Source organism: Vulpes vulpes, chromosome 5 (genome assembly GCF_048418805.1).
Source record: "Vulpes vulpes isolate BD-2025 chromosome 5, VulVul3, whole genome shotgun sequence".
Lineage (NCBI taxonomy): Eukaryota > Metazoa > Chordata > Mammalia > Carnivora > Canidae > Vulpes > Vulpes vulpes.
Window position 1 is genome coordinate 118,038,395 of NC_132784.1, and position 21,951 is coordinate 118,060,345.

General features: G+C 37.6%; 1 protein-coding gene across 9 annotated transcripts in view; it reads left to right on the forward strand.

The window, feature by feature from the left end:
- PCLO (piccolo presynaptic cytomatrix protein) overlaps nucleotides 1-21,951 on the forward strand; it is a 383,872-nt gene that overhangs the window by 30,132 nt on the left and 331,789 nt on the right. The gene's annotated exons all lie outside the window — the stretch shown is intronic.

A 21,951-nucleotide genomic window follows, 5' to 3' on the forward strand; every position in this document is an offset into this window, starting at 1 on the left:
ATATATTACTTATGGATGTAAATATATCATGTTTATGTGGAAATATTTTGGTAGCTGAGTTTCTGAGCCAAAAAACCTCCCCCAAACAAACCCATGTCTAGCAAAGAAGGCGTATCAATATCGGTGGCATAGTAAAAGTTTCAATTACTTATTAGAGGCTTCATTTCTTACTAGAATTTCATATACTTTGTTTTTCTGGGTTATGCACCAGAATTAAGAATATGAAATAAACTGACAATTTAAAATAACAATTATCCCAGTCCTTCGTGAATTAAAGACTTGTAGCTTTGGAGTACTATCTGATTTTCACTTACACCAAGTAGGAGTTGTAATTTATGGTTCCCATTATCTTCATCCTTCCTGCTCTACTGTCTTAGAGAAAGTTCTGGTTGCTTGCTGATCCATAAACAACACGAGCTCTGTTATTTTACAGAAACTTAGTGTAAGTTAATAACATTACCTCCTAGAAAATACTGGTTCAAACTTATTATGTCTAGACTTCTTATAATTCTCTTTGAGCTGTTATCTGTACTTCAATAAGAATGTGCAAAGAACCACCCCCAAAAAGTGCACAACAAACCAGATACATGGGTTTCAGTGACTAATGTCAAGGAACTGTGTTTTTAATTTAATTTTTTTTTTAATAGGACAATGAGACATTTTCTCTACACTGTAAATGACCAAAATGCAGATGGGCAAATTTCTACCTAATAGTGTTATAAAAGAATGAATCTGTAAACATTAGTAATCTGTTAGGGGCCGTTAGAATATTTGGATTTTGGAAACCTGGGGCGTTAAATGATTGTTGCTGTCTTAGATGCTTAATAAACATTATGGGATTGAATTTTAACTGATTGTTCATTGTTTTTAGACAAATCAGAAATACTTAAGGATTACTTTATTGCACTCTCTTTGATTTTGTAATTCATTGGAATGGAAAAATTGAACAGATTTTAGTAACTATACAGAAGAAGCTTTAGCGATTCCGGGTGTGGTTTTGAGTTAATCTTTTTAAGGAAAAAAACATATATAATTTTTATTTTTTTACTTTTAAAAGGCATTAGGTTGCTTTGACATAATTATCACCATGTGAAAGTGCTGTTTTTACAGACTTAAGCAGATTTTTATCCTCTTTATCTGTGATGAATAGTTAACTAAGATCCGTTTTAAAGGCAGATAAAATTTGGTTTCCCTCAGCACTTCATGAGTGGTAACAACTATAATTATTACTTACAGTGGCTTGGATTCAATGCAAAAGCAAAACAAAAAGCAAACCTTAAATTTCTCCCATATATTTAGAAGAGTTGTTTTTGGTTGTGTATTCATGAAGCAGAAAATTTTGGTTTTACCAATACAATTGTATTTATTTCATAGACTTAAAAAATTGTACCCTTTAATGAGGAGCCTATGGTATCAACATAGTGCAACACTGAAAACAAAACATAATGTCTACATTTAAAATGTACTTAGGGCACACTGAAAAAAGGCGTAATGCGGAGGGAGGACTTTGTGAGTATGTGTACATATGTATATGTATATATTTGGACCATAGTGATTATGGGAATCTAGTCAGTGTTTGGAGGTATGAAATGAGAGCCCTTGGGAAGAAAGACTGTGAACTCTTTAGGACAATCTTTGGTTTTCTTTGTGTTGGTAAAATTTTATTTGGGGGAGGAGGGTGGTTAATTTGGAAAGGAGGTTTTTTGAATAAGGCACAGAATTACCTAGGCCGTATGTACAAAATTTCAATAGTTTGAAAATATAAGGGGTCTCAAGTATTCAGGTGGTTTAGGTGAAGTCCTATTTTAAATATGATCAGTGGTATTTAGACTGTTACTATTCAGAATATTTGCTGTGTGGTAATTTATTTGATTTGGGGGATCCCTGGGTGGCTCAGCGGTTTGGCGCCTGCCTTTGGTCCAGGGTGCGATCCTGGAGTCCCGGGATCGAGTCCCGGGTCAGGCTCCGGGCGTGGAGCCTGCTTCTCCCTCTGCCTGTGTCTCTGCCCCTCTCTCTGTCTCTCTATGTCTCTCATGAATAAATAAATAAAATCTTAAAAAAAAAAAAGATGTGATTTTGGAAGATGTTTCAGAGGTGAAAAAGAAAACTGGTGTAACAAAACCAGGTGGCTAGTGTTCCTAGCTTACCTGAGCTAATCCATATGAAGCCGTCAGTTGGGGCATAAGGCCTCAGTGATCTTCTGTCTGTAGGTAAGTACATCGGCTGACTTTGTATCAAGGGAGTGAGTGACGTTCATTGAGTTAATGAGTGTTCAAACATTCCTCTTACTGTTACTCCAAAGGACTTCAGAGGATTGGAAGATGGAGTTAGTTGAAAAGAAAGGCACATTGTGTTTGTGTGTGTGTGTGTACATACATACACATGTATTTCTAGAAAATTTTAAATGCGATTTAGAGGCTTAACTGGTGGTGCTCTCCCAGAGTCCTTACTCCTAATCTCCCCTCATTTCCTTCCGTTAGGAGTGATTAGGAGAGCATCTTCTTCTTGATCCTTGCTTGCTTTCTCTGCTTTCTCCATTCCGCTTGTGATATTTATTTCTTGGGACCTAATATCTCCCACTCCTTCCTTCTAATTGTAGAGAGCACATTCAGAAAATACTCAGACTTCTGCCTGCAATGCAAAGAAATAGTATTTCTTTTTTTTTAATAAATTAATTTTTATTGGTGTTCAATTTACCAACATACAGAATAACACCCAGTGCTCATCCCGTCCAGTGTCCCCCTCAGTGCCCGTCACCCATTCCTCCCAACCCCCCGCCCTCCTCCCCTTCCACCACCCCTAGTTCGTTTCCCAGAGTTAGGAGTCTTTATGTTCTGTCTCCCTTCCTGATATTTCCCAACATTTCTTCTCCCTTCCTTTATATGCCTTTTCACTATTTTTTATATTCCCCAAATGAATGAGAACATACACTGTTTGTCCTTCTCCGATTGACTTACTGCACTCAGCATAATACCCTCCAGTTCCATCCACGTTGAAGCAAATGGTGGGTATTTGTCGTTTCTAATTGCTGAGTATTATTCCATTGTATACATAAACCACATCTTCTTTATCCATTCATCTTTCGATGGACACCGAGGCTCCTTCCACAGTTTGGCTATTGTGGCCATTGCTGCTAGAAACATCGGGGTGCAGGTGTCCCTGCGTTTCATTGCACCTGAATCTTTGGGGTAAATCCCCAACAGTGCAATTGCTGGGTCGTAGGGCAGGTCTATTTTTAACTCTTTGAGGAACCTCCACACAGTTTTCCAGAGTGGCTGCACCAGTTCACATTCCCACCAACAGTGTAAGAGGGTTCCCTTTTCTCCGCATCCTCTCCAACATTTGTGGTTTCCTGACTTGTTAATTTTCCCCGTTCTCACTGGTGTGAGGTGGTATCTCATTGTGGTTTTGATTTGTATTTCCCTGATGGCAAGTGATGCAGAGCATTTTCTCATGTGCATGTAGGCCATGTCCATGTCTTCCTCTGTGAGATTTCTCGTCATGTCTTTTGCCCAAGAAATAGTATTTCTAAGAAAGGATTCAACTATTCTGTTTATTTTTCTAATAAAGCATATTTAACTTTACGTACCCGCCTCTGTGTCTGATATAGGTAATCACTGTGAGGCGGGACTTCTTTTCCTTTGGGTACCACTCTGCCCTCTGTGCCTCTGGGGGTGAGAAGAGCTGGTTATCGCCTGTCACGGGTTTGGGAGCCCAGGGAGTCCTCCCTCCCCTGCCCATTGAACCAGCACACCTGTCTCTGAGGTTGCTCCCTGCAGCCTCCCCGCAGCCTCCCGCAGCCTCCCCGCAGCCTCCTCCAGCCTCCCCGCAGCCTCCCGCAGCCTCCCTGCAGCTCCCCGCAGCCCCCCACAGCCCCCCGCAGCCTCCTCTAGCCCCCCAGCCCCCCTCAGCCTCACCCAGCCCCCCAGCCTCCCGTAGTTCCCCACAGCCTCCTCCAGCACCCCCCCAGCCCCCCGCAGCCTTCCCCAGCCCCTGAGCGGTGCCAGGCCTGCCTGCCTGCGGCCGGGGTGAGCGGCCCGGGTGTAGCCGCCGTGGGCCTGAGCTGCGCGTTTGCGTAAAGGGCTTGCGAGGCCTGTAAGGAGTGGCCCTGAGAGCGAGGAAGGAGTGTCTGGGCGTTGACTCTTGCCAACTCGGGGAATATCCTCTCTTAGCAGCAGTCTTTAAAGTGCAGCCGGGGGATCCCTGGGTGGCGCAGCGGTTTAGCGCCTGCCTTTGGCCCAGGGCGCGATCCTGGGGACCTGGGATCGAATCCCACGTCGGGCTCCTGGTGCATGGAGCCTGCTTCTCTGCCTGTATCTCTGCCTGCCTCTCTCTCTCTGTGTGTGTGTGTGTGTGACTATCATGAATGAATGAATAAATAAAATCTTAAAAAAAAAAAAAAATAAAGTGCAGCTGGGCTTTCTGAAAGAGCTAATGGTAGAGACTTTGGAAGCTTCCCGAGAAAAACAGCCTCAACTGACGCTCAGTTTACCCAGTGAGTCTAGGAACTCGCGTTCGGGTCACAGGCGCGGAGGACTCGAGTTCCTCCTAGTGGTGTTGATTTTGCTGTTTTCCTGTACTTTTCAAAACTTGTGAATAAAACTTAAAACCGCGTTTCCTGATGTTTTAGGAAGGTCTAGGGTCCTACTTTTGCTTCCTTAGTAAGACGATTCGGCTCGGCCCAAGTGCGGTGGGGAGAGCGAGCATGTCCTTGTCACTAGGCAGCAAGTGGCCTTCGGAGCCCGTGAGACCCAGCGGTGTAACCCGGGTCCCTTCCCATCTTTGCTCCCCGCCCCCGGGGCTTCTTCCCCAGGACACCTTGGGGACGGCCTGTGGGCACGCGCGAACCTCTGTAAGATGAACATTTTTGGACATAAATACTTTGTATTTTTAATTATCTCCCAAGGAAAGTTTACTAGTACTGTTGTTACCAAATCAAGGGTCAAGGACCCTGAAGTATCAAATACTCTTTGGAGGTGTGATAGCATTTAACGTTGCCACCACTGGTGTCATGATTGTCTTCTTCCTGCAGCTCCTCCATACTTGAATAAAAACATTGAAAATGATATTTGTTAATTTAGAAGTCTGAAATTGCTATCACATTGTTCCTTTGATTTGTATTTCTTTGGCTACCAGAAGTTTTATTTGGATACTAAATGTAAATACATGTTTCTAATTAGGATCCAGACAAAACCTTGTGTAGGCATTATGGGAAAAGGTAAACTGCTATCACTGCTGCTGTGCTGGGTTTTGTTTGTTTTGTTTTTGTTTTTGCAACAGGCTGGTATTTGACAGGCATTTTCCTGACAACATTCTTGTTGGGTAGGTTTTACGGTGATTTTAGAAATCAGGAGAATGGGTATCAGAGCAGTGCAGCTATCAAACCGGAGAGCTGGAATTCAGAGGCTGAGCCAGTGCTCTCTCTTCTGTTACATATTTGAGTGGCCTAGGGAACTTGAGAGCAAATGCCTCTTGTTCTGTCCTTTCTTACCTAGAAGTTGTGTCAGTAGGTAATTACCAGGACTTTAATACTAACACATTTCCTAGTATGTGCATGAAAGCCAGGTGACATTGGGGCCCACAGAACAGTGGTGGGTGTGTTAAGTGGTTGGATCTAGAAGAATGGACAGATCAAAAGATTTGGAAGCGTAGAGGCCAGCATCATTGCATCATTTTTTGTTCCAGATAAGCCCATGAACTGTCACCATTTATAGGTGAAAGCGATGACTGACGGAATGATGTCCTTCCCTTCATACATAGTGAGTGTGAGGACATACCTCACATACCTGGACATACCTGCTCCAGCTGCAGGAAATACTGTTCTACTCCTGCCAATGAATGAGAAGACTTAACTCTGAAAATTATGAACATCCAAGTGTTCCGTTGGTGGTGGCAGTGGTCATTGATCTTTGCTTCCCCCAGTACTTCTGGGTAGCCTCTCTGGTTACATTCCCGGGAGTGGGGTTGCCGGCCGTAGGTTATCTATATGTAAATCTGTTCTCCGGGGCAGTTGTAGCAGTGTATCTTCTGGCCAACTTCTCATACATGTTACTATTTCTCTACAGATGCATTGTGCGATAAAATGGACAAATATTCACATAAGATGGACAAATGTGGCGAATGAGCACTATGGCTAACTCTAAGATTATTTTTAGTGCAAAAAACCCACATTGGATTTCAAAAACTCAGTATGAAAAAGTGTAAAATATCTCCCTTATAATTTTTTGCTGAAACTGTTGTATAAGGCTTCTCATCCTTAAATATTGCTCTTACTACTGCCTCTTCATCATGTCACTTGGGGTTGCCTGTGCTCCACCTGTGTGCCTGATCTGATCTGGCCTAAGGATCAGTGTTCTCAGGTGCTGCTAATCATTAAATATCTGTCCTAGATTAGCATGATGTGGCCATGCCAGTCTTCATGTGGTATCTTCTCCACTGATCTCTGATTGCAAATGTTTTCTCTCTTTTCAGAACTTTTGGGTCTGTTTATATTTTCCCTGTGGTTTTGGGTAAAAAGTCATTGATATTTGGATCAATTGCTACCAGGAGACTCAGCAATACAGAATATTAGAACTTACATCATTTGGTACACTATTTTTCCCTTTCTTGATGACCATTTATTTTACTTTTAAAATTCTATTCCAATAATTTGAATTACAGAAGTAGTATCCCTTATAAGAAACCCTAGGGTACTGAAGTGTCTGAAGAGAAATGAGTAGCTTCCTCTCCACCATGACTTCATATCAATGGCACAATATCTATTCAAACCTATTTTTTCTTTTCTTTTTTTTTAATTTTTAATTGGTGTATTGCTGACATATAATATTAAATTAGTTTCAAGTGTATAACATAGTTGTTCAACAATTACATACATTATGAAATGCTTGCCATAATATGTATATCGCAGTATTATTGACCATATTCCCTATGCTGCACTTTTTGTGTATTTAACTTACTTTGTAATTGGTAATTTGTGTCTCTTAATCCCGTTTGCCCATTTTATCCATTCTATGACCCATCCCCTTTGGCAGCCATCAGTTGCCTAAGAGTTTGGGATTTTTTGTTATTGTAGTTTGTTTGCTTATTTTTCTTGTCCTTTAGATTCCACATAAAATGAAATCATACAGTATTTGTCTTTCTCTGGCTTATTTCACTTAGCATATCCTCTAGGCCCATCATTGTTGTAATAAAAAGATTTCATTCTTTTTATGGCTGAGTAATATTCCATTGCAGGTATATACCACATCTTTGTTTTCCTTTCATCTATGAATGGACATTTGGTTTACTTCCATATCTGGACTGTAATAAATAGTTCTGCAGTCAACATAGGGGTGCATATATCTTTTCAAATTAGTGCTTCTGTATTCTTAAGGTAAATACCCAGTAGGGGAATTACTGGATTGTATGGTAATTGTTTTTAATTCTTTAAGGAACCTCCATATTTTCCAGAGTGGCTGCACCAGTTTGCATTCTTATCAACAGTGCACGAGGGCTCCTTTTTCTCCACATCCTTGTCAACACTTGTTTCTTGTGTTTTTGATGTTAGCCATTCTGACAGGTGTGAGGTGATACCTCATCGTGCTTTTGATTTGCATTTCCCTGATGGTGACTGATGTTGAGCATCTTTTCAAGTGTCTCTTGGCCATCTGTACATCTTCTTTGGAAAATGTCTGGTCATATCCTCTGGCTGCTTTTTAAATGGATTATTTGTTATTAGGTGTTAAGTTGTATCAGTTCCTTATATATTTTGGATACTAACCTTTTTTTGGATATACCATTTGTAAATATCTTCTCCCATTCAGTAGACTTTCTTTTATTTTTGTTGATTGTTTCTTCTCTGTGTAGAAGCTTTTTCTTTTGATGTAGTCCCAGTAGTTTACTTTTGCTCCTTTCCCTTTGTCTTAGGAGACATATCTAGAAAAATGTCCATATGGCTAATGTGAGAGAAATAGATGCTTTTGCTCTCTTCTAAGATTTTTACGGCTTTAGTTCTCACATTTAGGTTCTTAATCCATTTTGAGTTTGTTTTTTTGTGTGGTATAAGAAAGTGGTCCATTTTCGTTTTTTACATGTAGCTGTGTAGTTTTCCCAGTACCATTTTTGAAAGAGACTTTCCTTTTCCTATTGCATATTCTTGCCTCCTTTGTCAAAGACTGACTATATAATCATGGGTTTATTTCCTGGCTCCCAATTCTGTTTCACTGATCTGTGTATCTTTTTCTGTGTGTGTGCCAGTACCTTACTGGTTTGATTACTACAGCTTTGTTGTATATCTTCAAATTTCCAATTGTGATACCTCCATTTTTGTTCTTTCTCAAGATTGCTTTGGCTATTTGGGGTCTGTTGTGGCTTCATACAAATCGTAGGGTTTTTAAGTCTAGTTTTGTGAAAAATTCTGTTGGTATTTTGATAGAGGTTAAATTGGTAGGTTTATTTGGGTAGTATAGACATTTTAACAATATTCTCTCAATCCATGAGTGTAGAATATCTTTTCATTTGTTTATGTCATTTTCTTTCATCAGTGTTTTATAGTTTTAGAGAACAAGTCTTTCATTTCCTTGGTTAAGTTTATTCCTAGGTATTGTATTATTTTTGGTGCAGTTGAGAGTGGGACTCTTTTCTTAATTTCTTTTTCTCCTGTTTCATTACTAGTATATAGAAATGCAATAAATTTCTGTGTGTTGATTTTGTATCCTATGACCTTACTGATTTCATTTATCAGTTCTGGTAGTTTTTTGGAGGAATCTTTAAGATTTTCTATTCATAGTGCCGTATCATTGGCAAGTAGGAAAGTTTTACTTCTTCCTTACCAATTTGGATGGCTTTTATTTCTTCTTGTCTGACTGTTGTGGCTAGGACTTCTAGTACTATGTTAATAAAGGTGGTGAGAGTGGATATCTTTGTTTTATTCCTGATTTTGGGGGTTAAGCTCTCAGTTTTTCACCATTAGGTATGATGTGTTGGTTTTAATATATGGCCATTATTATGTTGAGATATATTCCTTTACTCTGGTTTTAGTGCATCCTTTGCCACTTAATAAATTTCCATTAAAACCCAGTTCCCTCTTCTAAATTCTTTAACTCGTACTGTTACATGTCTAGTCTGAGGTATCAGTATATTACTATCTTTATTAGTCTAGTTTTAATATTTCAGGATACTAAATATCCATGAAAACCTAAGTTAAAAAAGTCTAGTGATAGCATGTTTATCTGGCCAGGATTTAACTTTACCCTATTTATAAGCTAATAAATTAACCTGTTACTATTTCATAGTTTTGCCCATTGTTGACATGACACTTTTGGGTCAGAGACAAGAACTTTATTACACCACAGCAGGCAGCATGAACATCCTAATATTTGCATCAGTTTACCTTGCCCTCCACTCTCCTGTGGGTTCTATGATATGGACCTGTATTGATACTGTACATGTAGTGGGGTTGAGTCATATATGAAGAACACTCAGCTTGTCGAATCTACTTCTTTTATGCAAACTGTAAGCTAGCCTGCTCTGTGTCATAGAGGGAGACATCACATCATCCTTTAAGGCTGCCCACTGCATACACAAGGTTCAGAAATAGCCAAGATGAAGAGTGGCCAGGGCCTTGCATTTGTTGGCATAACCTGTAAGATAGGATAGCAGGAGTGACCCCTTGAGAACTGTCTTTCACAAGAGGTACTAATAATCTAATGTATTTTAAGCTTAAAATATTATGAACTCCTCCTTAAAATGATGTTAAATATGGAGACCAAGTTTGGAAAACAATGAAAAGTATGCTGACTTAGGCCAATTTCAACCACTTGACTGAGGGGTGGAAGCTGCCCCTTTGGAAACCTCTCTTATTCTTGACTCTGCTTCTCATCCAACTCTATGAAACTTCTCTGAAAGAAGACTAGTTATCAAACTTGCTACTTAGATTAAGAAAATGAGGCTCAGGGAACTGAAGTGATATGCTTAAGATTGGAGCCAGATAGTGACTGCTAAGTACTGAATAAAAATACTCTTTTCATTAAGTTTATTTTCTGCAGCTCCTTTAAAGTTTTTTTTTTTTTTCCCTTTACTTAAATTTGGTGAACAACGGGAACAAGAGGACAATTTGTGAAATGGATAACCGGTCTTACATTCAAACAAGCATTGCTCCAGCAGAAAATACATACTCCTTGATTTGATATGTATTAACATTTTCTTGCCCAATTGTATGTGGGTTATGCAGTTGTACATATTAATATTAATATTAATATGATTTGAAAATAAATTCGATGACATTTTCACAGTGCAGACAGATTTATGTGCATGATTCTGAGATTACTCTTTCATTAAATTATAGAAATCTAATCAGATGGCAAAATAATGTTTTTGTTTTACATATGACTGTCTACAGTACTGATAATATAATCTACATGGTCATTTTATACAACTTATTGTAGATCTGTCCCACTAGGAGAAAAAAGTGGTAATAGATATTCATATAAGTTATTGAAACACTATGTGTTGCTCTAATATTTTTCACATTGGAAATTATGTATATATGCATATTTGTGTGTGTGCGTGCACACATGCACTTACATATGTATATTTTTGGATATAGAAAGATATAGAAATAGAAATTTCCCTGAGAAGAAGTTAAGGCTTAAAATACCGCAAGGTTTAATTTTGGGAGATAACATACGTAGTGTTGTGTATTAACATATAGAAATGTGAGTCACACCTGCCTTGTCAGTTTCTAACGTGTGTCACGTCAAGTGAAAATAGAATCAGGAGAAATCAAAATGGGTCCTACGGATTGAATTAGCCATTGAAATAAAAATAATCTCAGATATCTGTGCAGATTGCCTAACCTTGGACTGAGCTACTTTTTGTTTTTTAAAAGTGTTATGAGAAAATGTGTTTATGGACAGTTAAATGTTAGAAGACACGTTATGGACAATTAAATATTAGAAGACCTGTAATTTTAATTTTCCCATTTGAGAAACCACAGAAGGAATGTTCTTCTAAAGTATTTTCAGTTGCTTGTTTTGTTATTACTATAAGGCTCTTTTATTTATTTTTTTATTATTATTATTTTTTTTAATAAATGTCATTTTGCAGTTCTTTTTTTTTTTTTAATTTTTATTTACTTATGATAGTCACGCAGAGAGAGAGAGAGAGGCAGAGACACAGGCAGAGGGAGAAGCAGGCTCCGTGCACCGGGAGCCCGACGTGGGATTCGATCCCGGGTCTCCAGGATCGCGCCCTGGGCCAAAGGCAGGCGCCAAACCGCTGCGCCACCCAGGGATCCCCTATAAGGCTCTTTTAATAGCTAATAGATATCTTGGGTAAAGATGGTTGTGAGTTCATCTTGTTTTTTGTTTTTTTTTAATAAATTTATTTATTTTATTTATTTATTTTTTTAATTTTTATTTATTTATGATAGTCACACACAGAGAGAGAGAGGCAGAGACACAGGCAGAGGGAGAAGCAGGCTCCCTGCACCGAGAGCCCGACATGGGATTCAATCCCGGGTCTCCAGGATCGCGCCCTGGGCCAAAGGCAGGCGCTAAACTGCTGCGCCACTCAGGGATCCCAATAAAGTTATTTTTTATTGGTGTTCAATTTGCCAACAATAGAATAACACCCAGTGCTCATCCCATCAAGTACCCACCTCAGTGCTCGTAACCCAGTCACCCCCATCCCCCGTCCACCTCCCCTTCCACCACCCCTGGTTCGTTTCCCAGAGTTAGGAGTCTTTCATGTTCTGTCTCCCTTTCTGATATTTCCCACTCATTTTTTTCTCCTTTCCCCTTTATTCCCTTTCACTATTTCATCTTGTTTTTAAATCCTGAAATTCACTTAAGACTACCTTTTATGCATGTCAGAGTAATAATTACTCTACATTTTTCACCTAGCTTCAGCTTACTTGCATACTGTTGCATAACTTTGTAAGTAGAGTGATTGTTTTTTCCGCATACCACCTAGTGTCATTACTTTCATCATCTCAAAGTACCATACCCAGCAGTTTTCTTTTGTACCTGCTAAAAATAGAACCTTTCCACCTGAGTCAAACTTCCAAAGGAAAGCCAATTACAGCACTCAGTAAACAATATAACTTTTCACTGAGTAAACTTGTGTGTGAGAATGCCTGCTAATTTCTTTGGCTGTTTACTCAGCCTTCATGAGTCTCTGTGGACTTCTGACATCTTATTATGTGTCATGCATTTGTTCTTCCACTCTTGTCTTACTCGTCAACATACTGCAGTAGATGAGGAACTTCTGAGAAAATACTCCCCATCTTAAGAAGTACATTCATACAGAAGCAATTATGTAAGTATTATCTAAGTATAAAAACCATTAATAGACTTAAGAGACTTAAAGAGAGAAGTGTCTGAGCCATGCCAAACAAAAGATCAAATGTGTTTTGTGACTTTTATAAAAAGAACCATCCTCTATTTAAAAACCTTGCGTGCTTATCAGAAATCTTAATCACCTAGAGTCAGTTTTCTCTTGGCACTATAATGCAGTATAAAGATACATACTAATTGATGGACCCAACACAATCTGATACCTGTCTGAATAATCTAGGACATTTTCTTTAGGATATTTTACTGAGGTGTGGTCTCACAAGATGCTACACTAAAAACATGTTCCTTGGGCAAGAAAGTTAGCAAATGCTTCATATTTAATCTCTTTTATAGATATAAATTGCATATATTAACACTATGAGAAATCTTTCCACATAGGACTTTGTTTTACCTAGTATATAAAAATTTTATTAGACCACACAGTCTTTTTATTTTTTTGACAAAAATGGTTTCTAGAAGACACATACCGCTCAAGAAATAGTATTTTAAATATTTAAATCCATTTGAGTTGATGCCTTCATCATCTTATTCTTAGAATTCTTTCTTTTGCTGCCATAAATTATACTGTCTAGGGCAAATTTCCATTAAAATGTACCACACACACATTTCATATTCAACATGCCCCTTACTGAAGTCATCGTTTTCACGCGCCTGTTCCTTCTCATGTGCTCCGTGTTCTGCTGAAAGGCCTCATAAATCCTGAGAGTCCTTCTAGACTTCTGTTTCTGTTTCATTCCCAAGAAGCTATGGCTTTCAACTGGTATTGATTGTACCTGTTAATGATACCTTTGTGCCCTTATGTCTCTCTTATCCTAACTGTTAGAACCTTGTTCAAGTCCTTACTTATCATCTCTGTTATGGCAGTAGGCCCTGAACACTTTGGGGAAATTCAGTTTCTCCAAAAAGTTTCTGATTATTTGTGCAATGTCCTTGCTTATCATGTTCTATGGAATCCCTAATCTTTTTTCATAAAAGACTGTATTCAGGGGATCCCTGGGTGGCTCAGCGGTTTAGCACCTGCCTTCGGTCCAGGGTGTGACCTTGGGGTCCTGGGATCGAGTCTCACATTGGGCTCCCTGCAGGGAGCCTGCTTCTCCCTTTGCCTATGTCTCTGCTTCTCTCTCTGTGTGTGTCTCTTATGAATAAATAAATAAAATCTTAAAAAAAAGACTGTATTCAGTGCCATGATCAAAGTATACACTTTCAATTCTCTGTACCTTTGCATTGTCCTCAATGTTCTCTACTTCCTTGCATATTCATCTCCTACCCATTTTTTGATCATTTCCCCTCATGTTCTAATACTTCAGTCAGCTGTCTTATATAGTATTGCAATTTTCTCTTTATTTGTATAATCTCACCAGAATGTGACTCCTGGAGCACTGTCAGTACCATTAAAATGCCAGCTTATGGTAGGTAGTCAATACATGTTTGTTCAGTGCGGGAAAAACAGAATTTAGGGAAACAGCATGTAGAGGAAATTCATGCATCATGTTCATAGTGTTTTATAGTTTGAAACAGTTTGAAAGTTATTCAGTCCTGTGTGGACTATAAGGATTTTAAAGTCCTTCAATAAGTCTTATATGCTAACATGTATCTCTTGGCCCATGTTCTTCAAGTACAGAAGGATTTAGAAGGATGATCTTTTTTTTCATGAAACAATAAGAACTTCCTATGTTTAATTTTTTTTTGTTTAAAAATCACCTTAATGAGGCTAAATTATACCACTGTTTAACCTGCCACCTGCTTTCAATAATGCAAAAATTTCTCAACCTGTTTTCTTTTTTCTTTTGTTCATATCATTTATTATCTTGTAACATGGTAGTTAATTTATTAATTCATTACAATTTTTTGAAAATTATCTCTACCACTAGAGTGTAAGTTCCATGAGTGCAGGCACTCAACACACAGTATACTCTTAGAAAATCAAGTGCTTGGCATACAGTAGACTCACAGAATCTTTGTAGAGTGAATGAATTAATTCTATATAGTTATTACAGTTGGGTATCTGAATTAAGTAAACTGGAATATTGATTCCGAATGCTAACTTCAGGGTGCCAGGGGGGCTCAGTAGATTATGTTTCAGACTCTTGGTTTCGGCTCAGATCATGATCTCCTGGTCATGAGGTCGAGCCCCGGGTCAGGCTCCTTGCTCAGTGGGGATCCTGCTTCTTTCCCTCTCCCTCTGTACCTGTCCACCCCCTGCCCCTTGTGTGTGCTCTCTCTCTCAAATAAATACATCTTTTTTTTTTTTTTTTTTTAAAGAATGCTAACCTTATATCTAGTTAGCTGCAGATGTTCTTAATGACTTTCCAAGCTCACCTTTCCCAAGGTGTCATTTCAAAAGGTGGAAAGAGGTCCCTGGGTGGCTCAGTGGTTGAGCATCTGCCTTCAGCCCAGGGCATGATCCTGGAGTCCCGAGATCGAGTCCCACATCAGGGTCCCTGCAGGGAGGAGCTTGCTTCTCCTTCTGCCTGTGTCTCTGCCTCTTTCTGTGTCTTTCATGAATAAATAAATAAAATCTTAAAAAAAAAAAAGGTGAAAGAAGACATATATCAGATAGATTTTAAAACTTTCTCCAAAATAGTCATTATAAATTTGGGCTTATGAGGGACAATGTATCTATCTTCTGTTACAACTGAGGGATAAATGAAGGAACTGAGCTTCAAAAAAAAGTGACAGTGGGTTTAGTGATCCGTAGAGAGGCAATGTATGTGGTCAGGATGGCACCTCTGCCACCTTCTAGTGGCTTGGGCATGATAAAAAGAGGCCCTACTTTGTGGGGCCCTTGTCAGGATGAGAAGAGGGAATACACGTTAAGCTTTAAGAACAGTTCATGGCAGTTGGTTAAGCTCAATAGTTGATAGTTTTGCTGGATCTAGAAGGCATCAGATACACCTTTCACTAAGACATGATAAAAAGGATTCTTTTCTTAGTCCAGTTTTATTTCTAAGGAACGCTAAGCTGCTTAATGAAATGTGTTTTGATGTTAAATGGCAAGTGTGGGTCTTTACTGCAAGTTTGAAAGATTATTTCAGATTATTTTATATAATGTGGTAAAAAAAGTAATGGTCCCTGACTAAAATGAAAACACATGCATTGCTGTGTTTTTGCGTGCGATGTCAACCATGCTTCTATTTTTACCTAACGAGCTTTTCTCTGTGATTGTGGCATATTAATATGAATGCTTTCTTTACATATGAAGTGAAGCAAAGTATCTTTAAGATTTTGAAAAGAGTTTTATCGAGAGAAGTTTTATTATGGATTTTCTTAAAATGAGTATACTTGGAAAGCTTTAGAAAATTGCTGAGAAGTAATTACCAACAAGAATATGTTGACATGAAAAATGCTCACTGAAATTTATGGCTGAATGGCTTAATTCATGTCAGCTATGGCCTGAGATTTATTTTCTTTTCTGACATCTAAATAAGTTGTTCACATTTTTGTATTTCTGAAAAATTTGAGTTAAATGAAGGTTTTATGTCATCATGATTTTTTGCCAAATGAAGCCCAGTAACTGGCATTATTGATTTATCCTGGGTCTTTAAAATCAAGCATATATTGTGTAATTAAAACACTGTATCACACTCAGGGAAATTATAAATATAGTTTTTGACAAAATATTATTTATTTAAATATATAAAAATAAACATATTTATAGTTTTTAAAATGATATTATTTTCACTTTTTAGAATGTTATGTAAAGGAAACCTAAATATAGAGTTCATTTTAAAATTGATACTACTTGAAGTTTTATTTTATTTTTTTTATTTTTTTATTTTTTTTACTCGAAGTTTTAATCGTGAAGTAGAAACTGCTTTTTTTTTTTTTTCTGCAATGGGTATTTTCTTTTGCTCTGTAGCAAGTTGCCAATAAACTTAGCAGCTTAAAACAATATACATTTATTAACTCAGTTTTGCAGCTCAAAAGTCTGTTAGGACATGGCTAGGTTCTCAAATCAGAGTCTTAAGACAGAAGTCAAGATGCGGTTGAGGCTGTGTTCGTATCTGCTAAAGAGAATCTGCTGCTACATTTATTCAGGTTGTTGGTGGAATTCAGTTCTTTGTGGTTGTAGGACTGAGTGAGGTCTCTGTTTTCTGGGCTGTCGGCCAGGGGTTACGGTTAGTTCTTGGAAACTGTGGACATACCTTGTCATGTGGATCCCCGATCTTCAAAACCAGTAACAGAATATCCCTTCTGTGAAATCAGTCCATCTCACACTTTAAGTCTCTGACTGAAAGAAGAACCAGGTTCTTCCAAAGGCTCACCTGATTGGATTGAGCCCGACTGGATAGCATCTCCTTTGATTTACCCAAAAGTCAACTGATGAGTAACCTAATCATGGAAAATATCTCATCATATTTGCAGTTTCCACCCATACTAGAAGGGGAGGGAATTAAATAAGGTGTGTGTGCCAAAGGGTAGAAATCGTGGGGGTGAGAGATATATCTTAGAGTTCTATCTACCATTGCTGCTAAGATATTGCATTTATTAAAGCAAGAGAATTTTATAAGGGAGGGCACATGTATTAAATTGTTTTTGTTACAGGGCATACATACATGAATGTACCCAAGTACTTCACTGAAACATGGGTGTAAAGTAGAATTAATTTATCTGAAATCCCATGGCAGGAAAGAAAGTGTGTTAGAGCAGTACCAGAAGTAATCTCATTTAAGGCCTTCCACATAAAAATACTAATGCATTATTCTCTTTATTAGGATAATAATGAGAGGTCTTTATGAATTTACGGTTAAATGCTTGACCTTAGTTTTTGTAATCATACCATTCACTTATTAAATGAGCCAGATTATATTGGAAATTATATATTTCCTCCTCCTTTAGGGGAGGAGATGGACTTGATAAGGCTAAGCATTTGATTAGATGTGTGGAAGTAAAAAGACAGATATGACTGTGTGCTTTTCATTCTGAGATACCAGGATAGTGATTGTAAAATCAAGTAAAATTGGAGTATGTTCAATTACTGGAATGTTGATATGCTGAGGGAAGTTAGATTACTTTAGATCTTAGAGGATATCAAGGGGCAGCATTCCTATTTTGGATGTCATCAAAATAGAAGTGGACTCAAAGTCATGAAATTAGATTTTTTTTGGAAAAGATTTTATTTATTTTTCATGAGAGACACAGAGAGAGAGAGAGGCAGAGACACGGACAGAGGGAGAAGCAGGCTCCCTCCAGGAAGTCCGATATGGAACTCGATCTCAGGACTCCAGGATCATGCCCTGGGCCAAAGACAGACGCTCAACCACTGAGCCACTCAGGCATCCCATGAAATTAGATTATGATATAGAAGAAAAAAAATGTAAAAAAGCAAACAAAGCGACCTGAGACTAGAAAAGCCCAAATTTTGTGGGGGAAAAGGTTGGGAGCAAAGCATTGCATATTGAATGATTAGAGAGAAAGGAAAACTAAAAAGGGCATTTGGGAAAGAAAAAGTAGGGAAAAGAGATTTTGCAGATCTAACTTTGATTCTGGTAAGAATTAATTAAGGAGGTTAATTAATACAGTGGTGATAATATTGATTAATCCTCCCCAAGGAGAAAAAGTGGCAAGAAACAATATATTTTGCAAAATACGAAAAAAAAATTATGAAAAATATTGAACATTCATCCCCTTCTGCCTTTCATGATTAAGAACTAAGAATGGAGTCCAATCTCTTTCAGAATTATGCACTTACATTAAGTGTTCAGAAAATATTTTGCATCTAATTTCAGTACTAGTATTTTTTAAAGATAAGAATTGTGTATAAAATTTCATTTAATTTTTGGCAGCACACACAGTGGGGAATCACTTTTAAAATGATAGTTTAGATTAAACTTTTCATGCAAAGATATTTAAGTTTTCTGGTAATTGTCTTCATTATTATGGAAGAATGAATGATAAATAGATAAATAGAGAGACACCTGGTTATATAGCTGCTGTATGCTAGGATAATGGTGTGAAAAAAGGCCAAATAAATATGGACTTAGGATCTAATATACAAATTAGAGCGAAGAAGAATATTCACCACTTACCTACTAACTTGTGATTTTTGCCTTTTTTTAGTCAATGACTTTTTAGGAATTTTTTTCTCATATATATGCACACATACATGTATACACAAACTCTTTTACTTTGTGTAAATTATATTTATATATGACTATTCACGGATGGCAATTACGGTTGCCAAAGAATATCTGAAATTATTATATTTTGAAATTATAGACTTCTTTATATATGTGTGTGTGTATAAAATTATGTAATATACAAATATAATATGTAACATGGGTAATTTTGTGTTGTTTATCTTTCAATGAATGAATTTTCTAATAAATTTAATTGGATTACCTATACATTTTAAAAATCCAAATGAAGGGCATCTGAATGGCCCAGTTGGTTTAGAGTCTGACCCTTCATTTCAGCTCAGGTGACAATCTCAGGCTCCATGCTCAGTGTGTAGTCTGAGATTCTCATTCCTCCTTTCTCTCTACTGCTCCTCCCTCACCCCTTTAAAATAAATAAATCTTTTTAAAAAGTTAAAAAAAATCCACATGAAAACTCAAATTTATTTTAAATTCACTCAAAATAATTTTTTTTTAATTTTTAAGATTTTATTTATTTATTCATGAGAGATAGAGAGAGAGAGAGAGAGAGAGAGAGAGAGGCAGAGACACAGGCAGAGGGAGAAGCAGGCTCCATGCAGGGAGCCTGATGTGGGACTTGATCCCGGGTCTCCAGGATCATGTCCTGGGCCAAAGGCTGTGCTAAACCGCTGAGCCACCCGGGCTACCCGCACTCAAACTAATTTTAAAGGTGACTAAGTGTTGTCTTTCTAGGGGATATTTTGGTAATGATTAATTTACATTTTAGGTCATAATAAAATCCTGAGACCAAAATGAAGCAAACATTATTGTATTTTGTGTATTGACAAATGACAAAAGGGTAGACTCAGGTGAAAGGGATTCATGTTGGTCTTGTGCTCACTTCGGCAGCACTTATACTAAAATTGGATTCATGTTGGTCTTGATTAAATATTAAATTTTGTTCTTCACAACACTTAATTAATTTTAGCAGGTGCTAAATGAAATTCATTGGGGCCTGACAGTGGTGACGTAAAAGTGCTGACGTCTAGATGTGTTCTCTTCCTGTTACATTGGTCACTAACAGAATAAATCATAGGTGTATAGGTGCCTGGCTGATGATAATACAGCTCCTTTAGTAATTCTGGCAGATGTTCACATCCCCTCACAATTAACAGGTAGTAAATTTCATTTTTTAAAATATTGCTTATATTATTCCTTTTTTAAAAAAAGCAAGTGGGATTTGGCTCTTGGCAAAAAATGCATTTAATTGTTTTCAGTGTTATGAAATAGATATCAATGATCATATAATAAGCTAGTGAGTTTTTTTTGAAAAAAATGTATTTCTAAAGGAAGTAAAGACTAAGAATTTGACCTATAAAATAATCCTTGATAACTCTTACTCGTTACAGTTATTGGCTAACATATTTATGGCAGTTGATGTTCACCAAGGGTAAGATCTAAATCCTGAGAGAAAACGGAGAATGCTGACACTGAAAAAAATAAAATATTGATATGAGATTCTTCTTTCTTCCCTTAGTTATGGACAGAATTCCATAGTAAAGCAGCACATGTCTACCCAGTTATATGAGGATAAATGAGAGAAGACAGATCACTCTGACAAAGATGAAGAGAACTTAAATCACTGTATATATTGACTGTTCTTTTGTTTCTTTTAAAATGCACTGAGTCTGTATTTGCTGTGTACTTTCCAAGTAGTTAGATGTACTTACTAACCTGTTTGTATAGTGCTTCAAGTATGATAGAAGATGGTAAAAATCTTCACGTTAACATTATTTTTCAGTGATTTTAAAAAGCTGGGTAAAAGTGATAAATCACAGTATTAATAAGCACATGTTTGATATATTAGATCATCTTGGTTAAGCAAAGTTAAAATTTTGTTTCTTCTAAGATGATGCTCACTGAGTGATTTTGGTGGGAGACACGGGCTTGCCACTCTCTGGGAGTGGATGAGATGGGAAGATGTTTCTTCTCCCGACTCCATGCAAACTAAAGCTTGTGCTTTGGGACTCCCCTTTAAGGACGTGGTACCTTGGGGATGCTAAGATGATGCCCCGTAGAGTTCACACGTGCCAGACTTGTGGAGGCCGCAGTGCCAGCGCAGCGTTCCCACAGCTACTTCTTGCTCTTGACTTTGACTCTGGTTCCTATGGGACAGTCTCCTTGTTTCCTGTTTTCAGACCGTTTCTTCAGATTCTCCCTGATTTTGACAACTATACCACATTCTCCCCTGCCCGCGCACCAAATCCTTTTCCTGTCAGAATTAGGTTTTTGTTACTTGCAAGCAAGGACCCTACTAATACAGCTGTATAAGTTGAACTTGCAAGAAAGTCTATTTTTTGATTTCTTTTTAAAAACATTTTTTTTTTGTTGGACAAGTTCAGCAAAGCCAAAAAAGCAAATACTGTATGTAGGGCATTGTCAAATCAGAGAAGGAACATAGCAGGAAATCATTTTTTAGTGCAAAACAGAATTCTACACTTCCCTGATTCATGATGACCTGGGTTCTCAGTACTTTATTCACAGTATCCCTAGGCAAAAAAAGTATCTTAGAGTTTCTTCTACTAAGAAATTAGATACGAACAACATGATAGTACCACTTTGTGTTGAATGCTGCTGTGATTTTCTTGGAATTTAAAATAGTTACATTGCCTGTGTGGGCTCCCCGTAGCTTTCTGGGGTGCCTCAACATGTTGTTGGAGGAAACACAAACCTAAAAGATTCTTGGTATTTTGCCACTTTTTAATTTGTGTTTCTCATTTCACATTCAAAATACTCTTATGAGGTTTGCACATGGAGAAACTGATGTTTATGAAAGTTAAGTGATTTGACTACAGATATATATATAGCTGATATGCAGGGTATCGAACCCGAATTCTTAAGCTATCTTGACCATAGCAATTAGACATTATGTCTGGGGTGTGTGTGTTTATGTGGCTAAGGCTATGAAAATGGTATTCTGATTTAAAAAAAAAGTGCCAAGATATAATTGTCAGGATAGGAGTTCATGCACACCCAGAGGATCAGTACAAGTTTTGTAACTGACTTTTTGCCTTCAAGTATTTCTGGACCATGGATTCCTTAGACATAAGGACTTGGATCTTGTCTGTTCATACCTCGTACCATGGAAACTCTTCTATACTTGGTACTCAGGTAACCAAACTCTGTTTGGTTAATTTAAATTTCTGTTCGTGTTGAACACTGATAGGTAAAAGTGATGTTTTTTTTGTGCTATGGTAGGAATGATTAGGAGTTACTGAAGATGAGTCTTTTTTTTTTTTTTTGAAGATGAGTCTTAAATTCTGTTTCTTGATGATTCCTTTGCCCATTATTTGTTCATTCATTCAATGGCCATGTATCGAGTGGGTACTTCTCAAAATGTCTCATATTATTGAGAAGATTGAGTGCAGTACCTGCCAATAGAAGCCTTTGTCCAGGTCTATTTTTGACCAATGGCACTAGTTGGGTTACTTCTTTTCTTGATATTAAAATAAGAGAAAGAGCATAGTTTAATAAAATAT